Source organism: Coenobita brevimanus, chromosome 29 (assembly GCF_032717465.1).
Source record: "Coenobita brevimanus isolate Jiangsu-jjx chromosome 29, ASM3271746v2, whole genome shotgun sequence".
Lineage (NCBI taxonomy): Eukaryota > Metazoa > Arthropoda > Malacostraca > Decapoda > Coenobitidae > Coenobita > Coenobita brevimanus.
In genome coordinates this window covers 23,426,063-23,452,807 of record NC_136982.1, presented here as the reverse complement: position 1 = coordinate 23,452,807, position 26,745 = coordinate 23,426,063, and the positions used below count along the sequence as shown (strand labels likewise).

General features: G+C 42.3%; 1 pseudogene; it reads right to left on the bottom strand.

Moving 5' to 3' along the window:
• On the bottom strand, positions 1 to 26,745 carry LOC145394987 (uncharacterized; annotated as a pseudogene).

Here is a 26,745-nt window from a genome sequence, read left to right as displayed (position 1 = left end):
CTACACCGTACCTACCATTTGACCACGATTCTGGTCTGAACCGATCGCTGTACAAACTTCTCTGCACATGCTGAACCAATCGCAAATTGCTTCGGTACCTCTACCAGTTAAACTTTGAACCAGATCATAAGAGAGGTCTTGTATAAAATAAAAGATCAGTTCTAAAATTTGGCAAAGAGAGAGCTTGCAATTTGGTTTGTTATTTATATCTGTGAAGTGGAAGAATACATTGCCTCTGCTAACGGAACGAAAAGTTTGACATCCACGGTTTCTGCAACGAAGAATGGGCATAAATTCGCCATTTCGTCCTCTTTTCCGAGCGTCCTTCATCTCTCCGCCACATCGATGACATGGTGAAACACTTTGTTCTTCATCAAAAAGTCTATGTCTTCTTAAAAATGCCAGTGCCTTAGTTTCGTCGCTGATTTCGGTGTAGAATTCTTTTGCGAGCATCTTAAGGGCTGTGTCAATGACTGAAATATAAATGAGGATTTACGGAGGTTAGGAGGAATTAAGAAAGGTAAAGGACTGGCCTATCTTTGAAATCTAGGTAACAAACTAGCTTGTAGATAACATGCCAAAGCTGTCGAGACTGATGTCAATGGCGGAATGAAGTGTGCTGTTGCCACATGTACCTTGTTAAGTCGGGACCGGAGCTTCGACACTCGAACAGACATTCCACTTATGTTTCAGACTCTCTAACCATCTAGATCGCATACCAAAGTAGATTCATGACACGTAGATCGCAATATAAAGTGTAGATCGCATACCGAAGTAGATTCATGACACGTAGATAACAAGCCAAAGTAGCACCCGTCTATTTTACTCCAAAGTCACTGTCAAAGGCCGAAGGCATCTGATTTCACCTGTGGGAATACAGGACGGCCAGGGACAAGGCCTGAGGGCAAGAGGCACACACACACACACACACACACACACACACACACACACACACACACACACACACACACACACACGCACACGCGCGCGCGCGCAATGAAAGAATGGGTGTAAGTGACCCGCTCTGCTCACAGGTCAATATGAACTGTGGTTCCTGTTTTTGGATGCAACTTTTTTTTTTTTTTTTTTGAGTTGTGGTCAGGCTTGGGTCCGAGTACATGGACTCGTACTCGTACTCAAGTACACAATATAATGTACTTGTACTTGTACTCGGGTTTAAAATTTCCGTAGTACTTGTACTTGTATTTGTACTCGGACTCAAAGTACTCAACAATTTTACGAGTACTTTCGAGTACAACCATGATATATAAAAGTGGTGAGGGTAACAATGGTGTGTCCTTGGAGAGGCCAGGTGGCCTGGGTTGGTGAGTCAATGAGGTCAAGTGGTATTACAGCCACGCCCACTAACTCCTGATCAGCTGCTTTTAATATGTTAGCACCTTGGTACTAATTGCAAGGAGTGAAAAACAGCTGCCTGGACATTATATACCTACATACACACAATAAACTGCTGAAAGCAATTGAGGTTAAATCAGTAAAATGTACTCGTACTTGGATTCGAGTACAGTACAAATGTACTCGTACTTGGATTCGAGTACAGTACAAATGTACTCGTACTTGGACTCGTGTTCAGCTATAAAACGGAGTACTTGCACTTGTACTTGGATTCGTGATACCGTAATGTAATCGTACTTGAACTCGAGTACAGAAAAATGTACTCGAACCCAAGCCTGGTTGTGGTGTGGTGTCGCACGTTGTGTTGTGTTGTATTGTGATGTCGCACGTTGTGTTGTGTTGTGCTGTGTTGTGTTGTGTTGTGTTGTGTTGTGGTGTGGTGTCGCACGTTGTGTTGTGTTGTATTGTGATGTCGCATATTGTGTTGTGTTGTGTCGTGGTGTCACACGTTGTGTTGTGTTGTGTTGTTGTGTCGCACGTTCTGTTGTGTTGTGTTATGTTGTGGTGTGGTGTCGCACGTTGTGTTGTGTTGTACTGTGATGTCGCACGTTGTGTTGTGTTATGTCGTGGTGTCGCACGTTGTGTTGTGTTCAGTTGTGGTGTCGCATGTTGTGTTGTGGTGACGCACTTTGTGTTGTGTTGTGTTGTTGTGTCGCACATTGAATTGCCCACATGCACAACATTTGCACACACACACACACACACACACACACACACACACCTGAGCTGGGATCGGCAATCCCTTTCCCATTGTGACCTCTATTTCCTTCCCTCTCCCTAAGGACTTCCCACTTCACCTGTCCCTTGTTTCTCTCCGTGTTTGTGCCGTGATTAGAAATCTGGACAGAATAGGGTTGAGACTGAATGGCTTGTTCTTTGTTACTTTGTTAAAATGATAAATATAAACAAACACGTTTGTTTAAATAACTGACGACCTACCAAAACATCTATCATTCTATCAGAATATATATATATATCAATCAATCAATCATTTCCTGTGGCACCCTCGGGGATGCATAGGGCCTCGATGAACTCACACCACCACATCCTATCTTGTGCTAACTCCTCAAGATCTCCCCAACACTCATCTCCAGCTTCTCGTCTCATTGTCCTCACCCACGTCTCTTTAGGCCTTCCTCTACCTCTCCTACCAAGTGCCACCCACCCTGGTGTACCTCGTACTATTCCCTGTCTCCTATACACATGTCCTAGCCACTTCCATCGTGAGAATCTAACATATTCATCGATCGGCTGCACTCCCGTTATTTCTCTAATTCTACTATTTGGTATCCTTTCCCACCACTTAACTCCTAATATTCTTCTAAGTGCTTTATTTTCAAACACCAAGAATTTATTTTCCATAGTCACTGTGCTGTACCAAGACTCGTGTCCATAAATTAAGATACTCCTAACCATTACCTTATAAAGTTTGATTTTTGTATGCACAGAGAAATTGTTATTATTCCAAATATTTTTAAGCATTCCCATTGCCTGATTAGCCTTCTTTAACCTTTCCTCGAATTCAAAGTTCAAAGAACCATCCTTGGCTAAGTAAGTACCTAAATATTTAAACCTATCAACTTGCTTTACAACCATACCTCCAATTACACATTCCTGTGCATTTTCCATATTCATATTGATTATTTCAGTTTTTCCACAATTAATAACCAAACCCACCTTGCGACCTTCACTCACCAAACAGTCCAACACTCTCTGCATCTCTTCTGGCCCATCACAAATCAAAACTATATCATCTGCATAATCTAAATCCAAAAGTTTCCTGTTCTCTCCCCAAAGTATACCTGCACCGGATTCTGTTCCAACGCGTTTCATAATGTAATCAATGACCAATATAAACAGTAAAGGCGATAGAACACCACCTTGAATTACTCCGGACTTGACTTCAAACGAATCACTCAGACAACCATCAACCATCACTTTACAAAATGTGTCCTCATGCATGTTCATAATGACCCTCACAAACTCCTCTGGTATTCCATAATGTCTCATGATCTTCCCCATAGTCTCTCTCGAAACACTATCAAAAGCCTTTTCAAAATCAACAAAACAAAGACTTAACGGTACTCTCATTTCATTAACTTGCTGCATCAAATGCCTAACTATAAAGATCTGATCATTGCAACCACGTCCCTTTCTAAAACCAGCCTGTTCATCCCTCAGAATACCCTCAACCACCGGCTCCAACCTATTTAACAACACTTTACTGAAAACTTTCAAAGCTATCGGTGACAAAGAGATTCCCCTCCAATTACCACATTCACTCAGGTCTCCCTTCTTCCGAACTTTAACAATTACACCATTCTTCCAAACTGATGGTAGTAACCCCGTCACCCATATCTTATTGAATAGCTTGGTCAAGATCATTATTAATCTATCCCCCTCCACTTTAAACATTTCCGGAAATAAACCATCCTCCCCTGGTGCCTTATTATTCTTTAACTGTTTTACTGCTTTCTCCACTTCTGCAAGCCTCAACTCTCCTGTTTCTATATTTAAATCTTCCTGAGCAGACGGTATATCCTCTTCTGGTGGTATTGGTCTATTAAGAACTGTCTCAAAATGCTCTTTCCATCTATTTTAAATATCTCCATCTTTGGTCAATAAATTTCCTTCCCTGTCTCTAACTGGTATTTCCTTGCGTTTACCTGCATTACCACTCAGTTCTCTAATCGATTCATATGCTATTCTTTGACTCTGTCCATCATTTTTGTTTATTAAGATTTCAGTCTCTGCAACCTTTTCATCCACACATCTTCTTTTATCTCTCCTAGCTAACCTTCTTACTTCTGAATTCAAACTCCAGTACGCAGCTCTTGCTAATTCAATCTCTCGTTCATCAACGCATTGCATCTCACTCCTCAATTTAGCCTCACCTCTCTTTTTTATCATATCCCACGTTTCCTCTGATATCCATTTCTTTCTCCTGAATCTATGTCTCCTTCCAATCGTACATTCAGCAGTCTCATGCAAAACTTTGTTCACATCCTCCCACATCTCATCTACACTTCTCTCCCCCTCTTCCAACGTTTCCAACACCAAAAACCTATTTCTGCATTCTAATCTGAATTCCTCCTTTTCTTCTCCTTCCCTTCTAAGCTTAACAATATCGTATCTACCAACACCAGATTTTTCCTTCTTCTGATTTTTAAGTTTAAACCTTATTTTTGCAATGCTGAGTTGATGGTCACTACCAATATCCGCTCCCCGTTTAACATGAACATCTAGCAGAGAACTTCTATGCCTCCTACTGATAGCAATGTGATCAATCTGATTTTTATATTTTCCACACGGCGACACCCAAGTAGTTTTGTGTATATTGCAATGCTGAAAGAGTGTGCCCCCGATGACTAAGTCATTTGCTAGACAGAAGCTTCCAAACCTCACTCCGTTTTCACTCATCCTACTACCAACTCCCATCTTACCCATACATGCCTCAAATCCCTCATTTGAACAGCCCATTACTGCATTAAAGTCTCCAACGCAGATCAAAACATCATGTCTAGGTACCCTTCCTACTCCTTCTTGCAACTTTTCATAAAATGTGTCTTTCCTTTCATCAAGTGCATCATTAGTAGGTGCATAACACACAAACAGACTGATGTTGCCATGATTTGATTTAAACCGTGCGTATAACAATCGCTCATCTATAGGATCCCACTCACATAAAGCCTTATTTGCCTTACAACCCAGCAACAATCCTACTCCCTGATAATGCATTCCGTCCTGTCGGCCAGATATCAGTAAACGTATACCATCCTCCAAATCCAACTTATATATATATATATATATATATATATATATATATATATATATATATACAACTTAGAACTATAAAACTTATATGTAAACTTCAGGAAACTGGCAAATGGCCCCCCACCCCCTTAGAAAATTCCTTGGTACGCCCCTGCTGGGAACTGATAGATAAATAGAGGCTTCACATTGTTTTATTACTTAAGCGTCATGTGTGTGTGTGTGTGTGTGTGTGTGTGTGTGTGTGTGTGTGTGTGTGTGTGTGTGTGTTTTCATAGTGATAGCTGAGTAGCCTAGGGAAGAGGAGGGATCGGATTAACGGGATGGAGGGAGGGGGATTCCACCAGTGAAGAAGAAGGTTTAGATGAGGGAGACATGAATATCGAGAGAGAGAGAGAGAGAGAGAGAGAGAGAGAGAGAGAGAGAGAGAGAGAGAGAGAGAGAGAGAGAGAGAGAGAGAGAGTGATTGTATTTTCAATGTAAATTTTAGAATATAATGAATATTTATAAAGGAAATGCTACTGTTGATCCTTCGATCAGTAATACTATTGTAAATCAGTTTGTTTTTTCATAAAGAATAGTAATAAAACAATAAAATAAAATAAAATAAGTTTTCTTCATCTTTGATGGCTATTTCATTGGTTCCTTACCCCAGCCCTCCCCACATTCCGACCCGGGCCACTCCCATCCTCCATCCCTCCTCATATGGACCGATATCTGGACACTGACAGATAAATAGAGGCTACACATTGTTTTAATATATAAGCGTCGTGTGTGTGTGTGTGTGTGTGTGTGTGTGTGTGTGTGTGTGTGTGTGTGTGTGTGTGTGTGTGTGTGTGTGTGTGTGTGTGTGTGTGTGTGTGTGTGTGTGTGTGTGTGTGTGTGTGTGTGTGTGTGTGTGTGTGTGTGTGTGTGTGTGTAGAGGAAAGAAAACGGAAGAAGAAAGGAGGAAGGTCCAGAATCCCGAGGGGACCTCTTAATCCTTCACACGGTCACTCGTGTTCCGATTTTGGCAAAGGCTTTGTAAAATTCTCTCCCTCATGTTTCCTGAGAAAGGGTATAGTAGGCCTATCCTCAGTGTCCAAACAATTGGCAAGAGAAAGAAATTGTAGATGTTCATAAACAAATCACTGAGTTCAGAACTATCAGATCAGCATTTTCAGTTAAGCAGGACACATTAGTTTATTTAAAAAGAATGATACTAGAGATTAATATATAGAGCAAAAAGTAAGTGCTTTTGCTTCGTAAGAGTATATACTAATGGTTTGGTCCTCTTCATTGTCCAGTGTATGAGAAAATAATAAAATCTCTCATATCTACTTATAAAAAAATAATTTTCCATGAATTAGGAATAAAATCGCAAATTTATATAAGCGAGGGGAAGACAAGGAATAAAAGGCAGAATTAGAATGGTCTTGCTGCAACCGCAGGTAGGGTATCATTACAGTACTAAGAAAAGCTTCATTGTTGCGGCATCCTTACTGTTGCTGTATCATCATCATAGCATTTGAATATAAGGTAGTGCATTGCAGTCACATGAGTTTTAACTTAACTGGCCTTCGAAACTAGACCATCTGTATTAAAAATCCTGGGAAGCAAATACATGAGGTTATACTGCGCGCTGCGCATGGAGTAATACATTACACATTCATTCAAACCGTGAGAAGTATCTGAGTGTTAACTTCTAATGTATCACTAACTCATGTTACTCGTTTTACATGATTCTTAGCATGAAATTATATATATATATATATATATATGACGTAATGGGAGCCTCTGTGGTACAGTGTCCGTTTCGTATACGGGTGAGCCAGGGTTCGCGCCCCGCCAGGGTAATAATCTTTGGGAGTGTTCACCCGGCCATGTACTGCATTGGCAGACACAGGGGGTGCTGTGGTTGAACCAGTGTCGCTTACTATAAAGTATGCTTGCACCCAGTCGGCTCGCGCGGGCCGATTACACTTGGTTCACAGACTACACACACATCCAAAGCCACTCCAACACTATAATAACACTTACAAGCACTTCTCACCTTACATACAATCTCTACCAGACAGCCTAAGCCACTTGGTAAAGATACATTGGCTGTATCGTCCCGACTTCGGTCGGGATAGGCCGGTCCTACAGTGGATACTCAAACGGTTGATGATGATGATGATGATGACGTAATGGATGCACAGAAATTTTACCATATATTCACTAAGTTTTCATTGAACGTATATCAATGCAGAGTGACCGAAGCAATCTGAAACTCTCCCAACTCTTCTTGGGGCGACTGTACAAAGACAAGTGGTACATTCCATGGGAACAGTGAAGGTTTAATGTCACCCAAACTTAATATTCCATCCACGTATTGTTCAGCTAGTGCACGCTGTGAATGTGCAACTTTATCTGCTGGCACTTAAATCGGTTGCCTGTCCTGTACATTATATAATCTGGTGTTGTATGAAATTAGTACAGCCAATATTTCATCAGCTAATGCGACTGTCCGTCGATGTTTCTGAAGTAAATCCAGTAGATCATTCTCTTCGTTAATATCTGCTGAATGAATCAAATGCTCTTTTAAGCATATTTTATCTGATGAATTGATTTAGCTTGATGCTCCAGCTGTTGGCATTTCATGAAATGAAGCTGGACAAGTCTCTAAATCACATATGCAATTTCCATTACTGATCTGCACAATTAGGAACACACTGCTTTCCCCTCTGCCATTGAGTCCTTTCACTTGACCAGTTTCTTCTAATACAACAACATTACAATTTTTCAAAATAAACGTTATTATGACTTTCATGAATTATTTTGGTGGTAAATTTATGTTGAAGTTAATGCTAGCTGGATGAGTGAGGCGCGGTTCAGTTGTGGGTGAGTGGGTGTGCGACGTGACTGTTTTTTTTTTTTTTTTTTTTGCAGGCCTATCGACCATTGGGGCCAAAGCCCCTGGTCATTAAGGCTGTATATATATATATATATATATATATATATATATATATATATATATATATATATATATATATATATATATAAACGTATAAATACAAACATATATATATATACATATATATATATACATATACACATACATTCACACACCCTTTCATGCATATATACAGACACACTTTCATGCACACGTACAATAAATTTTATTTTATTTTATTTTTTGTATTTTTACTTTTTAAATTTTTTCTTGGTTTTATATTTTTTATACCTTATATTATAAAGAAAAACCTAATCTGAAGACCCAAAAACTAATCACCTAACAGACAAATCTCGAGACAAATAGCTAGACCTACACTAATGGTAAAAATACCTCGACTAACAGAACACCATCGACTGCGGATATGTAATGCCTTTCTACATTACATACTTGCACTCATCACCTGGTGACTATCAGTCGAGGCACAACCTAATGTAGGGGATATCAAGATATGAAAGGGAACCACACGAGTCAGGAACATTTCCATATACGTCAGCTGTCGGCCCTAATTAGAATAACTTAAGCAAGATGGTATAATGTATTTACATAATTTGTACAAAAAGTGAAGGACCTCGCCCAACAGACCACCATCGACTGCAACTGCCCAATTCCTTTCTATATTGAACACTTACACTCATCAGCTGGTGACTGTCAGTCGAGGAACGGGGTTTAATGTAAGGGACATCAATATTAGAAATAGATCAGTAGGAGGAGGAACTACTTCAAATATGTCAACTGTCAACCCTAATTAACAGTACAATATATACACATTTACAGTCCATAAAAACCATAACCATATAGTAAATAAGTCACATCACTCTGATTAGTCCGGTCTCTCTCAAGAAAGCCATCAATTTATCAGTCATAACAATATCCCCATCACCCAACATGGTAGAAAGGGTGAAGGGGACGTCTACTGCGCCGCAGTAATTTATAAGTGAAGCGCGTTCACGAATAAATCGCCCACAGCGCAGGATGATATGACTGATAGATAACACCGCATCACAGATGTCACAGTGCGGTGGGAATCGTTTTTCCATATAAGGTTTCATGTGTGTTAGGAAGGTGGCATTGAGCCGCAAACGAGCCAACACTTTTTCTTTCAGTCGACTGGGATGGTTGGCAGAGTCCCAGTCTCCCAGGTACGGCTTAAACGTTCGAATATTTAGTCTGGTCCACTGACCGTGCCACAGAAGATTTATTGATTTCTTTCCGAGAGAGAGACTCGACCGTAGATCACGAGGAATGTCCCAAGTCTCCTCGAGTTCTACAGCCGACTTTGCAAGTATGTCAGCTTGCTCATTGCCATAGATGCGACAATGACCAGGCACCCAGATCAGTGTGATTGACTTGTTGCATGAATGCAACTTATTAACGATGCAGCCCTGGATCTCGTTAGAGTCCGTAGTACAAGATGCAATTGCCTGAAGGGCTGCTTTTGAATCTGAAAATATGACAAATGAATCATGCCTAGAACTGAGAGCATAGTCTATGGCTTTGTCAATAGCAAAAAGTTCGGAGGTAAACACAGATGTATGAGTCGGCAACCGATACCTTAGTGCACATTCAGTCGACCATACACTTGCACCCACACATTCACTCGACTTGGAACCGTCGCTGTACAATTGGTGGGACCCCAAGTGACGCACAATGATGTTACGAAACAAGTGGTGGACCTCTGCCTCTGGCGCCTTGGCCTTTGGTGCTGGGAGCCAAGATACATCCACTGTAAAGCCGGGTGGCTCCCAAGGCGCTATATTTTTTAGTACCAACTTGTCAGTCACTGAGATCCACACCAAGCTCCCGAGTCAGAAAGTGGAGGCGAACGGCAAGTGGCCGATGCACCCCCCGCAGAAGGTGGTGGTACTAACGAAGGGGGGTACAGGCCACATTGCCGATATTACTTTTTCTCGATGTTCTAAGGCCATAGGACCAAGCCAGGTGGTCACGACGAATACGGAGGGGAGGCACATTCGCCTCCACTTCCATACGAGCTACATGGGTACACCGGACGGCTCCAAGACACATTCGCAAACATTTATTCTGCAACACATCCAATCCTTTCAGCGTGGCATCGGATGCTGAGCCATACACCTGTGCACCATAGTCTAGCTTTGAATGAATAAGGGACTTATACACCATTAATAAAGATTTTCTGTCGGCACCCCAGGTAGTACCCGCTAGGTACTTGAGGACATTTACAGATTTATCACAACGAGCAAGCAAATTATTAACATGAATTTTAAAGTTCAACCGACGATCAAAATGAATTCCCAAAAACTTTACAGAATTTTGAAAAGGTACCGCCTGATTATCCAAAGTTAAGCACAAATTAGGTACGTTACGATTAGTGAAGACTACAGCGGCACACTTAGGGACGGAAAACTTAAATCCCCACTGCAAGGCCCATTGGTGGACAGAGTCAAGGGCTGCTTGAATCCACCCAGCCGAAAATTGTACATTATGGGAAGTGTGCCATATTGCACAATCGTCAGCATAGAGCGAGTATTTAAGATTCCTCGGAATGGGAGCTGATGACAGAATATCATTGATCATAATACTAAATAATGTAGGACTAAGCACACTTCCCTGTGGCACCCCGTTTTCCTGGATAAATATATCCGATGATACGTTACAGGGCAATTTGACAGAGAAAGTCCTGTCCCTTAAGGAATTTGCAATAAAAATTGGTAAATTTCCTCTTAAACCATAAGCATAGAGCTTCATTAGTAAACCATGTCGCCATGTCATGTCATAGGCTTTATGGATGTCCAAGAACACCCCTATCATGAATTCTTTATTGCCAAATGCCTCTGCAATACAATGCTCCAAATTCATTAAATGATCTAGTGAACTGCTGTATTTACGGAAGCCACATAGTTGATCATTTAACAAATTCTTCGACTCTAAAACAAAAAGAAGCCTATTATTAACCATACGTTCCATGACCTTACATAGACAAGAAGTCAACACAATAGGATGAAATGAAGTGGGATTCATAAGACGACCAGCCTCTTTGGGTATTGGTATGATGTACGCAAAGCGCCATGAGTTTGGGAACGTTCGAGATGCCCAAATCACATTGTACAATGCTAACATCTTAATCAGGTTGTCCTGATTAAGATGCTGGATCATACCGTACGTGATGGTGTCTGGTCCAGGGCTGGTGTCTTTACAGGATTTAAGGGCAAGAAGCAATTCATCTAGCGTAAACTCTTTGTTGTACGGGGAGTCTATGTCTTCTGTGGCAAAGTCAATGATCTGTAGCTCAGCCGTGCGTTTATGATGTTGGAAACGCAGATCATAATTGGCTGAGCTACTTACATGAGAAAAACTCTTGGCAAGGATTATAGCAACGTCCATGGGCTCGTCATAGATGTTATTATTTACCTGCAAGGTGGTCACAGGGATTTTTGGGCCTTTATTATTTAATATTCTTATTGTGGACCAGACTTTACTTAATGGTGTTGTACGAGTCTCCGTGGACACGAAGGACCGCCAGGAGTCACGTTTGGCCCATCTTATTATTCTCCTTGCCTCAGCCTGTGCCTGTTTGTATGCAATAATATTTTTCTCAGTGGGCTGACTATCAAAAATCCTGTATCTCCTATTGCGTTTTCTTAATGCTTGTCGGCAATCCGGCGTCCACCAATGTGCTCTATGCCTCGCATGAACTGTAGAAGTCTTGGAAATAGCAGCCTCAGCTGCGTGTAAAATGGATTTGGTTAAATTTTCGACCTTAACATCTATGGTTTCCCCAGATATATCTAAATTGGCGATCCTTGAGAAAGATCCCCAATCTGCTTTCTTATAGTTAAATTTTGGAGGTGGAGGGTCTGAAACGATGTCGCGTGTATAAGAAAGACAGATGGGTAAATGATCACTTCCCAAGGAATCGTCATATGGGTCCCAGGAGAAAACTTGATGTATACCAGGGGAGGCCAAAGAGAAGTCAATGGCCGAAAAGTTACCAGTACGATCATCTACACGAGTCGCTCTACCATCGTTCAGAAGACGGAGGTTGGACTGTAGTATTAGGTCGGCTACTTGCTCCCCACGACCATCGATCCTCAAGGTACCCCATTGATAGTGATGGGCGTTAAAATCGCCCAACACTAACTTATTTCCAGGCAGATGTTCAAATAGTGAATTTAAAGCATCACTATCAATTGGGCCATGTGGAGACAGTAGAGAAAGGAAATAGACAGATACGTGTTATTAAATTTTACTCTGCACGCGACAGCTTCCCGAGTAGAATTTAGAATCACTTCCGTTTGTGGGTGTGATTTGTGTGTGTAAATGGCAAGTCCGTGACCTTCATATCTTCTATACGAGTGGTAGTGTTGGAACTGTGGAGGATCAGGGTGATCATCCAGGCGCGTCTCCTGTAAACAAATAACGTCTGGCCTGTGTATTGACAGCAAGATTGCTATATTTGGTAATTTATTCCTGACACCTCTACAATTCCACTGCAATAGAGTGAATGCGGCAGTTTAAGATTTTCGAGGGTGGCCAGTGTGCTTAGTTTTTTTATGCCCCCACGACCAGGCGAGTGGCTACCGGGGGACCTTTCCCGGTTCTTGTTCATGGAGACCTCCTTATTTTCATCAATAACAAGGCTCCCAGACTCCACCGAGGAAGAGCTATTCTTTTTCTCCCTCACTGGACCAGGAGTGGGAAGGACATGAGGACATGCCGGCTTGGTGAGGGTGGTCAAGTTAATTTTATCTGACTTGTCAGGCTTCTGTTTTGGCTGCACTGACTGCGAAGGAGCATTGGCAGCCTGGGAGTATGACATAGCAACAGGGATGTCAGTCAGAGAGTTGGAGCGTACAGGAGGCTTAGACTGAGAGTTAGGGCGTGGGACATGAGGAGTGAATGTTAGGTCAGTCTGTGTCTCCACGGTGCACATCACGGGACGGGACACAACTGCCGATGCATAGGAGACATTAGGCTTGGGAGTTCCATGCAACTCCTTCACCTTCTTCCTAGCATCGTAAAAGGATATGCCCTCAGTCGCTTTCACAGTGCAGACCTCTTTCTCCTCCTTCCACTTGGGACAAGCCCTAGAGGAAGTGGAGTGAGCATCCTTACAGTGGAAGCAACATTCAGTCTCGGATGTACAGCGTTCAGCAGAATGTCCTACAGTCGCGCACCTGCCACACACGAAGTTGGAAGCCCGACAAGCCTTTTCATGATGTCCATAAAGCTGACACTTTGCACAACATAGGGGATTGGGGATGTACGGCCTTACATTGATAATTTCGTATCCTACTTTCACATTAGTAGGGAGAGATATGTTGCCAAAAGTCAAGATAACTGTTGCGGTCTTCGTCCTTATGCCTTCCAAGAATCTGGTAATGAACCTCGCCTCTATGACATCTTGCTGAGAAAGTTCCTGTATGATTTCTTCCTTTTCCATAAGCACCATATCCCTGCAGGTGATAACACCCGTCCAGGAATTCATGGAGTGGGGGATCGTCGTCTGGACATCGTAACTGTGGAACTTCCTCAGTTTAAGCAAATCCTTGACCTGGGCTGAATTCATGGTTTTTACGAGAAGGTCTCCACTCGCAAGGTTTTTCACTTGTTCCACCTCACCTGCACACCCATCAATCACCTCCTTGATGATGAAGGGATTGAGGCTGGACAGCGGAGTGGAACCAACCACATGAATCAGTACAAAACTCTGCATTGTTTACGTTAATGTCAAGGTGGGTACGTGTCTGGGGCCGTTCAGTCTGGGGGCAGTCCGTCCGTGAGACAGTCGGGGGTCGGTCAGGACTACCTTCCCCCCTGAAGGGGGAGGAGGCAGCAGTGGCGTCCAGTGGGAAGAAAGAGAAAAACGACCAAGGGACAAATTACCCGGGGAAGACAACCTAGTCTGAGATTACCCTCTCAAACCACTCTCGGGAGGACGCGCCTGTGTGTGACTCACACCCCAGAGTGATCAGTGGGGGGTACACTCCAGAGGTGAGTAAGCAAAGGCGATCTCAGTAATTGAATATAGACACCTACTATATCTACTAAGGCCAGGGAGGAAAATGAGGTCTAGCTAACCTAACTTTATTTTGGGTATGTACAAAGCTATTGCTCGTGAGGCAGCCCTAGAGCGCTAGAGGAGAGAACAACGAATACACGACTGCACTCTCCACGACCATTCATCAAAAGTCCCCGTGACTTTGGTTGAGAGTAGAGTACCTATATAGGTACTCTAGTTGAGAGTTGTGAGACACTGGGACTGAGTACCCGTTTTCTATGGTAGATGGTAAGACAGACTCTTCATGTTTTCTCATATGTCTAAATGCTCTTCTTATTATGGATTTTCTGTAATTGTTGGGTGTAATATCTGTAGAAGAAAATTGCTCTATTAATTCTTTATCGAATTCGATCCCATTGAAATATGGCATTAGTATGATATTTTCTCCCATTGTACTTAGGCCAAGGAGCATGCCGGTACTTGCTTAAATGGATAAATTTTCAACTAAGTAGTACAGTATATAGTAGTGATTGTTTTGGAAGTTTGTAAATTTGATGTCTAACTCAATCATACCTATAACTTGTATTTCTTTACCGTATACAGTGTCTTTACAGTATAATCTAAGTTTGATTCCTCCAGGAATGTTACCTTTCTTCAATTTCTAAAAATTCTTTCTATTTCATCTTGTGTTATTAGACTTACTGGTGAGCCAGAATCCAAAAATACTGGAAATCTTTTCTTCACAGAGAGCAGAACCAAAATGCTTTCATTTCCAAAAATACTTCTTATGTTTACTTTTTATTTCGTTGCTTTATGTATTGTCGTCTTTAGTGCTGGTACAACCTTCCCCCGACTTGTAGACATATATTAGTTTCTCTAATATTTTACAGTCTGAGGTCCAGTGATCGACAGCTTTGTGTCACCTACAGTAGGGTTGACACCCTATTGCTTTGTTTGTCCTCATTATTTATTTATTTATTTATTTATTTATTTTTTTTTGTAACACTCGGATATTTTGTGGTGTACATTTGCACAGTAGTAACACAGCCTATCTCTCGGGTTTTACCAACTAGGTGATTCAGCATATCTTCATCGTTTTTTAGCACGTTGCCTACTAGGGTTAAGCCTGTATTTCCGAGCTTGCCTGTTATCTGGTGTGCGTGAGCGACTTTCTTGAGTTCAGTTGTCTGTTGGATTGATTGTACTCTGGTCGAGACTGTCTTTGGTCTTTACTTGGACTTGAATTATTTATACCCGCAACAACCTCTGGTATTTTCATTCATGTCTTATTGCCTTGTGATATATCAGTCACACCAGCTTTGTTGTAATTCAACTCCACTTTGTATACAAAACCTAGTAAGCACATTCCTTGATTATAAGGTACTGTTGTTTGCGATTTTTAACAATCTTTCAGGCAGTTTACATAATCCTGTTAAATACCCAATTATGTCAATGACATGCTTTGGTGACAAACTGCTACCAGCTTCAACCCAATCTGATGTTTTATGGTAGATAACAGAATTCTTTTAATGGTGGAAATGTCTGCCATTATTTCACCCAAATCTGAGTTGGACTGTGTTTGCTTCAGTAAGTGTACAACTTTGTGAAATTCTGGGGCTATACCAACTAGAATATTTCTGCATTCAGAGAACTTCCTGAGAAATTCTATCTGAACTCATCATATATTTGAGCTCTCAAAAGCTTGTCTGACATAAGCCAATTGCTCGCTGGGAAACATTCCAAATTTATTCCAGCTAAAAAAAAAAAAAAAAAAAAAAAAAAAAAAAGAGCTAGTTTTTCCTTTTTATTTGGTAATGTTCTTTCCAGCGGAATTTTCTTGACATTCATCTATCACTGTCAGGATATCTCATCTGTCTTTCTCAATACCTGAAAATATTGCAAGATTTTTGTCCCCATGGTATATATAGACTGGTACCGAAATAGCATAGAAATTTTGTGGAGAAGATACTGGACTGGCAGTAGCCTTGTCCATTTTCACTGGAATTTCCTTGCAATGTTCATTTGAAAGGAATTCGTGTGTGTTTCCTGATCTGTTTACTCTCTAATTAATTTTTTTAAAAATTACAATAAGTATGTATGTTATCTTCCAAATCATCACTGTTTATGTCTGATCAGTTTAACTTGAGTAAATTTCATATATTTGTTGTTTTTTATCTTTTCTTTCCGGTGGGTTTTGGTTTTCTGCTTGTTCTTGAGTCACTAAATGTGTTGGGTTATTTCTGTCTTCATGCCCGCTCTCTGATTCGAGTAATTGTATAGAGCTGTTAGGTATGCTAATGCTGATTCATTTGGCTGTAATTTTGGTGGGCCTTTAAACATAATGCTATTTACCCACTAAAACGCATTTTACATTTCTTATGATAGCTCACTAAAGTATATCGATCTATCTGTTGCCAAAAGCATTAATCCCGTAAGGAGTGGCCACAGACAAATCACTTCCACGTCACCCTGTCCCATGCCATTTCACTGCCCTGCTCCCAGCTCACACCCCCTCTCTCATATACCCTTCTACCCCGTCCCTCCATCCGATCCTTGATCTCTCCCTCCCTCTCCCCCCCTCCACCTCAATCACATACACTCTCCTCGTCAGTCTCTCGCTCTCCATCCTTGCCACATGGTCAAACCACCTCTGTATGTTTCTCCTAATGCTTCCTATCACATCTGCATCCACACCACAACGTTCCTTCACTTCCTCATTTGTGAGTCTCTCCATGCTCCTCTCAAATGAGTCATTTCCACTGCTCTCAATCTTGACTTCTGTCCCTCCAACAAGGTCCATACTTCACTTCCATACGTTAGAGTTCGTATCAAAATATTGTCATGCAGTAACTTTTTCACTTCCATGCTCATTTCCGTTTCTTACCACTGCTTTCAAGGAACCAGCGACCTTTCTTACTTCCTGTACCCTTTCAAGCACTTCACCCTATAAACTTCCAACCATACTCATCACACTACACAAGTACTTAAACGCACTCACATTTTCCATTTCCTCCTCATCCAACCTCACTGTACATTCACTGACTTCATTTCTCTCGGAGACCCTAACTTTACCCTTCCTTACATTCACCTTTAGATTCCGTTTCTCACACACTCTCCCAAACTCGTCCACCAAGCCTTGCAGCTCCCCTTCGTCTTCACTTAACAACACTATCATCTGCAAACAACAGTACATGTAGTTTCCAAACACTGCCTTCTCTCATTAGGGCCACTCCAACATACACTGCCCTACATTGTATCTCTTTTATAACCCCATCTATATACAGATTGAACAACCATTGAGACATGACATATCCCCGTTTCAATCCAACCTTCAAATAGAAAAAATTTACTCAGTTCACTATCCACACGCACAGCAGCCTTGACGCCCTCATACATACTGTACTCTTCAAGGATTTCAACAACTTCCCATTTACTCTGTATGTTCTTATTCATTTCCTCATTTCTTGCTATCCAATGTCATATGCTTTTTCTAATTCCCTGAAGACGGCATACAACTTCTTTCCCTTCTGTAGAAACTTTTCTGCTAAAGATGTAAGAATGAATATCTGATCTACACAACCTTTTCCCTTCATAAAACCTCCCTGTTCTTCTCCAACTAATTCTTCTGTTATTTCCGTAACATTGTCAATAAGTATCCTACCATATAATTTTCCTGTTACACAAAGAAGATATGTGCTCCTATGATTATCACACACTTTTTCCCCTTTCTCTTTCTACAGGGGAATAATTATACCTGACTTCCAATCCTTCGGGACTCTACTTTCCTCCCAGGCCAATCTGCACATCTTCCACATCCATTCTACTACTGTCTCTCCTCCATGCTTCCCCATTTCACCACACACTCCATCGATTACTGGAGCTTTCCCCATTTTGACACTCTTCATCTCTTCTGCAACTTCTATCCTACTGACTTCTTCCTCTCTTCTGACATTCCCCCTTCTCCCTACCATTCCCCAGCCACTTATACTCACATTTCTTTCATTCTCTATGTTCAACAATTCCTTAAAGTGTTCTCTCCATCTGCTCACTTTCTCTCCCTTCTCCACTAGTAATCTATGATGTTTATCTTTCACCCCCCAGCTAACTTCATCACCCTGTCTTATTCTCTTTACCTCTTACCAGAATATTTTCTACATTCCCTCCACTTTACCCTCAAATTCCTTCCAAATTCCTCATCCATGCTCTTCTTACTGTTTCTTGCTAACTTATCCATCTCTCTCTATCTCTCAACTTTTTCCACACCCCTGTTTCTCTTCTACTCACTATATACTTTCTTCTTTTTTGCCACAGCCTGTCTCACCTCTTCATTCCACCATGCTGTTCCTTGCACCCCCTTTCATCTTCTCTTCATCCCACGCACCACCTCACACGCTGCACAGATTTCTTCTATGTATATCTTGTACACACCTTCCACGTACCCATGTTGATCCCTCACTCGTCACTTGTAAGCTAATTCAAAGTCCTGGGTGATTTTACGGCTATGTATTTACACAAGCTGAACACAGGTCTTGCCTCCACCACTTCTGTCTTGTCTCTAACCAGCAAGCCGGCCCACTCCTTGTTCCCCCCCTTGAAAACGACTATGTCAGCAGAATCTGAACTAGACCAGACCTTAAGTAAGGAATTTAGGTCACGTATGTCCTACTTAGAACACTTATAGACGACTGGTAGAACATACAACATTCTTGCATACTACTGTATTACAAGTGGTTACAATGTTCCCTTCCACTATCGGAAATTTGTCTCCTGACACAAATGGATGAATATTACACAGGTAGCTTAGGTACACAGCAGATGGAGGCATCAATGATTAACCCGCCACATCCCAGCAAATTTTTCACAAATGACTCTCCCCCCAATCCCGGCAGTTTCATTTATTTTTTTGGGGAGGTAAAACCTCCGCTTTCTGTGAGAAACATCGAAAATTCAGAGAGGAAGTGCTCAGCTGAGTTTAGAAATACGGTACAGGTAACAGTACCTTTACTAAAATGCGTGAGCTGCAGCATAGTCCCCCCAGAAACTCCTGACACCCCCACCAGGACCCCACGGAGGAGCTGCAGCCGAACCGCAAGACGCAGTGCGACAACGGCACAAGTCAGCCCAGGCCGTGTGCCCCTATGACACACAGCCACCTCACCATCGCCCTAGCAGGCATAGGACACTACCTTTGGGGAGAGGTATCGCTGGATCAGATCGGGGTAGACCTGTCTATCCAGCTCCAAACAGCACCCCTCAGGAGTTGGCCTGTAGCCACTCCCCCCTTCAACAGGAGTGTGCCTGTAGCCTCTCCGAAGGTATCTTCCACTTTGGGACTGCCAGTAGCCGCCCACCCCTCGTAAGGGAATCGGTGAACAACCGACCTGAGGGTAACCAGAAGACAGCTGTAGCTGCTCCTGCCTTCGTCAGAAGGTGTTCTTCCAGGGACGGCCTGCAGCCACCCTACACCCCGTCCTGCAGGAGTCAGCCTGTAGCCACTCCTCCCCCTGGCAGAAGGAGACGGCCTGTAGTCGCTCCCACCTTCATCATATGGCCAGTAGCTGCTCCGAAAGTGTTGCCCCCGAGTCGGCCTGTAGCTGTTCCTCCCTCTGACAGAAGGAGACGACCTGTAGTCGCTCCCACCTTCGTCAGACGGCCGGTAGCCGCTCCGAAGGTGTTGCCCCCAAGTCGGTCTGTAGCCACTCCTCCCTCCGGCAGAAGGAGACGGCCTGTAGTCGCTCCCACCTTCATCAGACGGCCGGTAGCCTCTTCGAAGGTGTTGCCCCCAAGTCGTCCTGTAGCCGCTCTCCCTTCCTCCTGCAGGAGTCAGCCTGGAGCTGCTCCCACCTTCGTCAGACAGCCGGTAGCTGCTCCGAAGGTGTCCAGAGGCGCACTGATTCACTCACTCAGGCCATGGCCAGTAGCTGGGCCTTGGCGCCTCATAGCCGTGCCCTTGGGAAGCCACGGCCAGCAGCCGGGCCCCACGGCTGGAGACAGGTGAGAGCAGTGCCACTGCCCCAGCGTGAGATGAGGGCCCGGACTCCCGATGCAGGGGACGCAGTAGGATTCCAGAGAGGCCCAAACGCCTCCCCTGGCCTCTGTTCCCTACGCCTGGCCCTGGAGAAGACCTACCTGACGGACCCTGATTCAGGTCGGTGCCACAGTCCCTCTCTGACATCGCCTCTTGACTCTGGGGGCCGCTGCCCTAGGGTACTCCAAGCCCTCCCCAGGACGCCTGTCAGGACTCCATATTATAATTACAAATCATAATAGATAGATAGATAGATAGATAGACAGATAGAAGCAGCAAGTCAGAGGTATTGTGTCTGTGAGAATCGAGCAATGCTGAACATGCTTACACACACTAACTCAAGGAATGCTTGATAGGCAAATGACAGCGCCTCATGACCATACACACACATACACACATACTCACACACAGGCTTCTAGAACATTTCAACAACAGTGTAACACACGTGACACGACCCCTGCTACACCAGAATTTAGGAAGCAGAGCTCAGAAGGAGGTTAGCTATAGAACCGACATGGGCGAGAGGGTGGAAGAGAGAGAGAGAGAGAGAGAGAGAGAGAGAGAGAGAGAGAACGAGACAAGGAGGTAGCTCGCGGGACTCTACTTATACTTCACTCGTGTGTGAGAGACTTTGTTAATATTTCCAAGACAAATAAAAATAGTCCCATACTCATCTTTACTTCTGTCATTGCATGACAAATGGGAACCAAGATTATCTACTTACAAAACTACTCACGCATAACAACCGCTCGTCCACGAGTCTAATATATGTTAACTGATCTACAAAACATCACTACAAGAACCTACAAAGTTATTGTGAGATATGGCAGCAGCGAACGTATGAACCTCGTCTACGAATCTACAGTGAATTTCTACAAAGGCAGGCGAGACTCTAACCAAGAGTAGCTCCAGTTCTACAGTGAATTCCTACAAAATACAAGCTACAAGCCTACGAGTCTACAAGCCTACGAGCCCACGAGTGTACAGTTGATTCTGCATTATCAAGATTGAAAACAAAAAAATACCTCTAACAACCAACAACTCACAGCCAGCTCCTGACAGTATTCTCTCCGACCCCCTCTCCGTCTGCCCGATCATCACGTTGATGTAGTTTAACAAAATATTAATACAAACAATCTTGCAATTTCTACGACGAACCAACGAACTACAACCACCTACAATCAGCTACAAGTAACAACTCTACGAGTCGTCTGTATAATCTTCTACACGCACCTACAAGTAGCGGCAGTCTGCATCTCACAACGAGTAAATTACAAGAGAAATGGACGGAGAATACATCGAGAAAGAAAAACAAAACAAACAAACGAAGAGTGAGACACGACTCACAACTCACAACCACCAGACCTCACCCTCCTCTCTCTGCTACCTCCACCCAACCTCCACCGCTGATGCAGGAATGAAGAGGTCAAGACGACAAAGCAAATACCAAGCCCATATTCACAACTCATCTTACTCACTCACCTTCACTCAAGTTATTCATCGCTACTCATTTACTCACCACAGCTACCAGTGTGGGAAGTTGACGTTATCATAGGCCTACCGTGTTTGCTGACACGACGTCACGCCTATCAACGTGTGTCTGACACCCCACAACAAGTCAATCAACCCGTGAAGAACAACGCTATTACCACATGCAACACCACTATCACCTTTCCCACTACGATAAAAATTAGTGAGTTACATAGTTACTTCATTCATACGATACACAGTGATAGACAACACATTTTGCACAAACATATAAAACCTGCTGTATAGTTACAACTTAAATACATATACCTACTTCAATTATCTTCATAATTCAGTCATTAAATACTTGCACCAACAATTAATATTCTACACTGTATATATTCATTCATTTATTATAGCAATTATTTACTACAAACGATTGTTACCATTTATACCTACATAAAATATGTGTTTCATACATACAGCTATACATTATTACATCTACAAAGTAATAAAGAAAATATACCATCACAGTTACTCAGTGAGCGATTAAAAGAACTGTATTAAACATTTTTAAATTAAAGCTACCTTGTGGAAACAGATAAATTAAGTTACAAGGAAAACCAGAAAAAAAAATGGCCAACACAAATGACGTTAGCAAGAATGAACATCAACACAATCGTGAAGACAAAGATTTCCACACAATGCTAACACATATATTGCCCACGATAGATACAAGTCAGTGTATATAGTTAATACTGTATATAGTGTATATATATATATTTTTTTTATATAAAATAACAAAATATGGGGCTATATAATATCATTTTCAGTACTATCTGTGCAATATAAACTAAACCTTAAAAAAGGGTCCCAAGGAAATTAGCCAGCAATTATGCAACCTCGAACAGCACTGAAAAAGCGTAGACAAACGAAGAAAAACAAACTAAAAAAAAACAATACGTACAAAAAAAGAAAAGAAAAAAGAAAAAAGAAATACAGTACGATCACATAACAAACAAATGAAAATAAGCGTTAGTGTTACTACAAATGCCAAAATACCACATAAACTCCTTCTATAAGATAAACAAAAATCATATTAGTGTTCTCCACAAGCAAGTGGCATGGCACATCATCACATGAACTCCTATAAGTGAAACAAAAAGATAATTAGTGTTCTCCACAAGCAAGTGGCATGGCACATCATCACATAAACTCCTTCTATAAGTGAAACAAAAAGCAAATTGTTGTCTCCACAAGCTAGTGGCATGGCACATCATCGACCGAAGCATGACCGGATTCAGTGTCAGGACTGCAATTATTACAATTATGTAACTACAAACGATATGTAACTTCAAACAATATGTAACAATTATGTAACAGTTGCATTAACAAGATGTATCTTTTATGTAACTTTAACTACAATTATAAGGCCAACACAAACATATAACAGTTGCATTAACAAAATGTAACTACAGTTATAAGGCCAACACAATTATGTAACAGTTTCATTAACAAAATATAACTACAGTTATAAGGCCAACACAATTATGCATTACCACAATATTATGTATAAATTCATACAATATTACTACAATTCTGTATTACCAGAATCATCACACGTTAGGTGAAATATTAGACATTGGTAAAGGGATAACTCAATATGTAATGTAATAACCTAGCAGTATTACCACTGCACAATTATATGCGTATGTCTATTATACATACACATCTTACAAAATGTCATACAACAACCATTGCATTTGTTCAATTATGTATACAACTTGTTTAAAATGTAATATTACTGGATCAGTACAATATTATCATGAATATTATGTCTATACAATATTATAATCAATATTATGTACTAATAGATTAGCATATGTCAATGATGATTGCTGTCGGAGGACCTCCAGTGCGTGACCGAGCAGTGTCAGGACTCCATATTATAATTGCAAATCATAATAGATAGATAGATAGACAGATAGATAGACAGACAGATAGAAGCAGCAAGTCAGAGGTATTGTGTCGGCGAGAATCGAGCAATGCTAAACATGCTTACACACTCTAACTCAAGGAATGCTTGATAGGCAAACGACAGCGCCTCGTGACCATACACACACATACACACATACTCACACACAGGCTTCTAGAACATTTCAACAACAGCGTAACAAACGTGACACGACCCCTGCTACACCAGAATTTAGGAAGCAGAGCTCAGAAGGAGGTTAGCTACAGAACCGACAGGTAGTAGAGAGATGGAGCCTAGCAACATGGGCGAGATGGTGGAAGAGAGAGAGAGAGAGAGAGAGAGAGAGAACGAGACAAGGAGGTAGCTCGCGGGACTCTACTTATACTTCACTCGTGTGTGAGAGACTTTGTTAATATTTCCAAGACAAATAAAAATAGTCCCACACTCATCTTTACCTCTCCTGTCATTGCATGACAAATGGGAACCAAGATTATCTACTTACAAAACTACTCACGTAAAACAATCGCTCGTCCACGAGTCTAATATATGTATAATTGATCTACAAAATTCATTACAAGTTACTTACAAAGTTATTGTAAGACGCCCGGGAAGACCTCCCTACGCCCCAATGGAGGAAGACCTCCACCTCCGGCCAAGACCTGAGCCAGAGATTTCTGGACCTGTTTGGCCCCAGTACTGAGGGCCACACCCCTGTACCCAGCCCGGGGAATACGGGCCCCTCTTCGCCACCTGCAGCCCCAGACGAGGGAAGACGCCCCTGCGAGTCGTCCCGTGCCCTCTTGGCACGCCCTCCCCTGGCGGTGCCCCAGTCCCGGCAGCATTGTTGCTGGCGTGTCTCCCCGCCGCCCCCACCATATAAGTGACTCATGTTAAGTGTGATATTGCCCCTAGTTAGTGTAACAGAGATATAGTGACATAGTGCACCCCGAATAACAGGTCAAGTGTTCACGAGAAGATAGAGGGGGAATGAATGATACCACGGGGCGGAATAATAATAACAAGTGTAGAGTCTAAGTGCCAGTGAATCAGACTCACGGAGTGACGCCCTTGTATGAAATCAGTAAGACACCCAACCCAAGGGATTCACATTAGTAAAATATCCAAATGTCCTTTGCTGCCAGAAAATAGTAAAGAGAAAGTGTAAATAATACCCTCCCCCTCATATTACTATAAACATAATGAGACTCTCAGTGCCCTACACCCTCCCTTAGTAAATCTCTTGGCATTCGACGCGTATGTGAAAACCTGGACTAGTGTTATAATAAATTACCAAAACCCCCTTGCTACCAGAAAATAACAAGTCAAACTCCTTAACATCAATTCCCACTCGATACTACTATAACTATAATCAGACCCTCAGTGCATCACCCCTCCCCCCCGTGTGAGACTCACCCCCAACTCCCCCATGTACACGGCGACCCTGTGTTCTAAGTAAACCTGTACACTAAACCTAGAGTATTAGCATCAGTGCCTGTTAAACTGTATCCTGCGAGATAATGATTATCTAGTTAAGGTTTTATCATTCACCAAATATTGTGATGTACTATCTGCTGTTTTGTCCTGTGTCTGACTGAAGTAATACACGTGTAAAGGTTATTGCCTGGAGATTTTGTGTCCTACCTCTCTCTTATTTGCATTAAGCCCCGGTCTCGAAAGTCGACCCCACTACACGTTAGGTGTTCTAGGACCGAGGAGTCGGGCCTTTTTCACTTAGCATTACATGTTCTCTCAGGCCAGGCTCCAGAGAAAATGTTTTCCATGGGAGGGGTAACTATTCCAGACCGATCATAATTGGTTAGATATTAATTTATTTGGTACGAATTTATATGTAGTACAAGAGTATGTTGGTTTTCAGACCATAATATAGGCGATAAAAGCGGTGTTCACTCACCAAACATGTCAACATATGGCACCTTCTTTTATGACGTTACCGCCTTATCATTTCCCCAGACATATGAGTAATGGCCCGATTCTGGAAAATACTGGATTCATTATGTTTATAACGGATTATGAAATGCAAGAAATGGATTTGTATCGGCCCAAATTACGATTTATATTATCAGAGAGTACTGGTGTGCATGATCTGGTTCCATATTGCCCCAGTAGGCTACGTGCTTGAAGATATTGGATGTTAAGGAATTGGATCTTTATTGGCTCAATATATGATTATCAATATCAGGCAGCGGTGAATACCAAACAACAAAATCAATGGATATGACTTACCTGTATACACTCTTGTGTAATATAAGCATAAAAACGACTTCTTAAAATAATTATAATAGACAAAAATATATAAATATTACACTGACTGGGATTAGAACCTACATTATCACACTGAGCCAATTATTCCTGTATCCACTTGGCCACCATGTCATCTCACTTCAATGGGCTTGAGAGGAGATATTTCCTGTTTTTATTTTTGTTCAGCAACTGTATATTAGAACCTATATGCTTATTTGATATAAATATTGTCTTATTAATCTTGTAAAGCTACTATAAGTGAAATAGCAGCCGTGGCAACAGAAGGCATCACAACACCCCCAGGAGGCGACAACGGAGGGGTAGGTAGGGCATGTGTGACGTCTGTGCGATATGGCATATGTCCCATGCAGCCATGCGCCCCTATTCCATGGAGTGCACCCAGCACCAACACCTCAGTCTGGGTGCATTACCCTCCAACTAATCCAGCTTTCATCAGGATTGGGGTGGAGCAAATAAACTAGCTCCAGGCCCCTAGTGATGGCCTGTAGCCACACAACTAAAGCAACGGCCTGTAGCCGTTCACAAGCAATGGCCTGTAGTCGTGCACCAGCAATGGCCTGTAGCTTTGCACCAGCAGAGGACTGTAGCCTTGCACCAGCAACGGCCTGTAGCTGTGCAATTGTGACGAACGGTAGCTGTGCAACTGTGACGGCCGGTAGCTGCACCTGCAAGAGACAGCCAGCAGCAGCTCATAGTGCTGCCCATCCCCCTTTGCAGAACTTGCGACAGCCGGTTGCCGCATGTGGGGAGAGAAAGGTATGCCCCCTCTCCTTCTGCAGTTGCCTCAAGGGGCATGACACCTTGTGATGGCCAGCAGCCGCACAAGTAGACAGGGGACTGCCAGTAGCCAT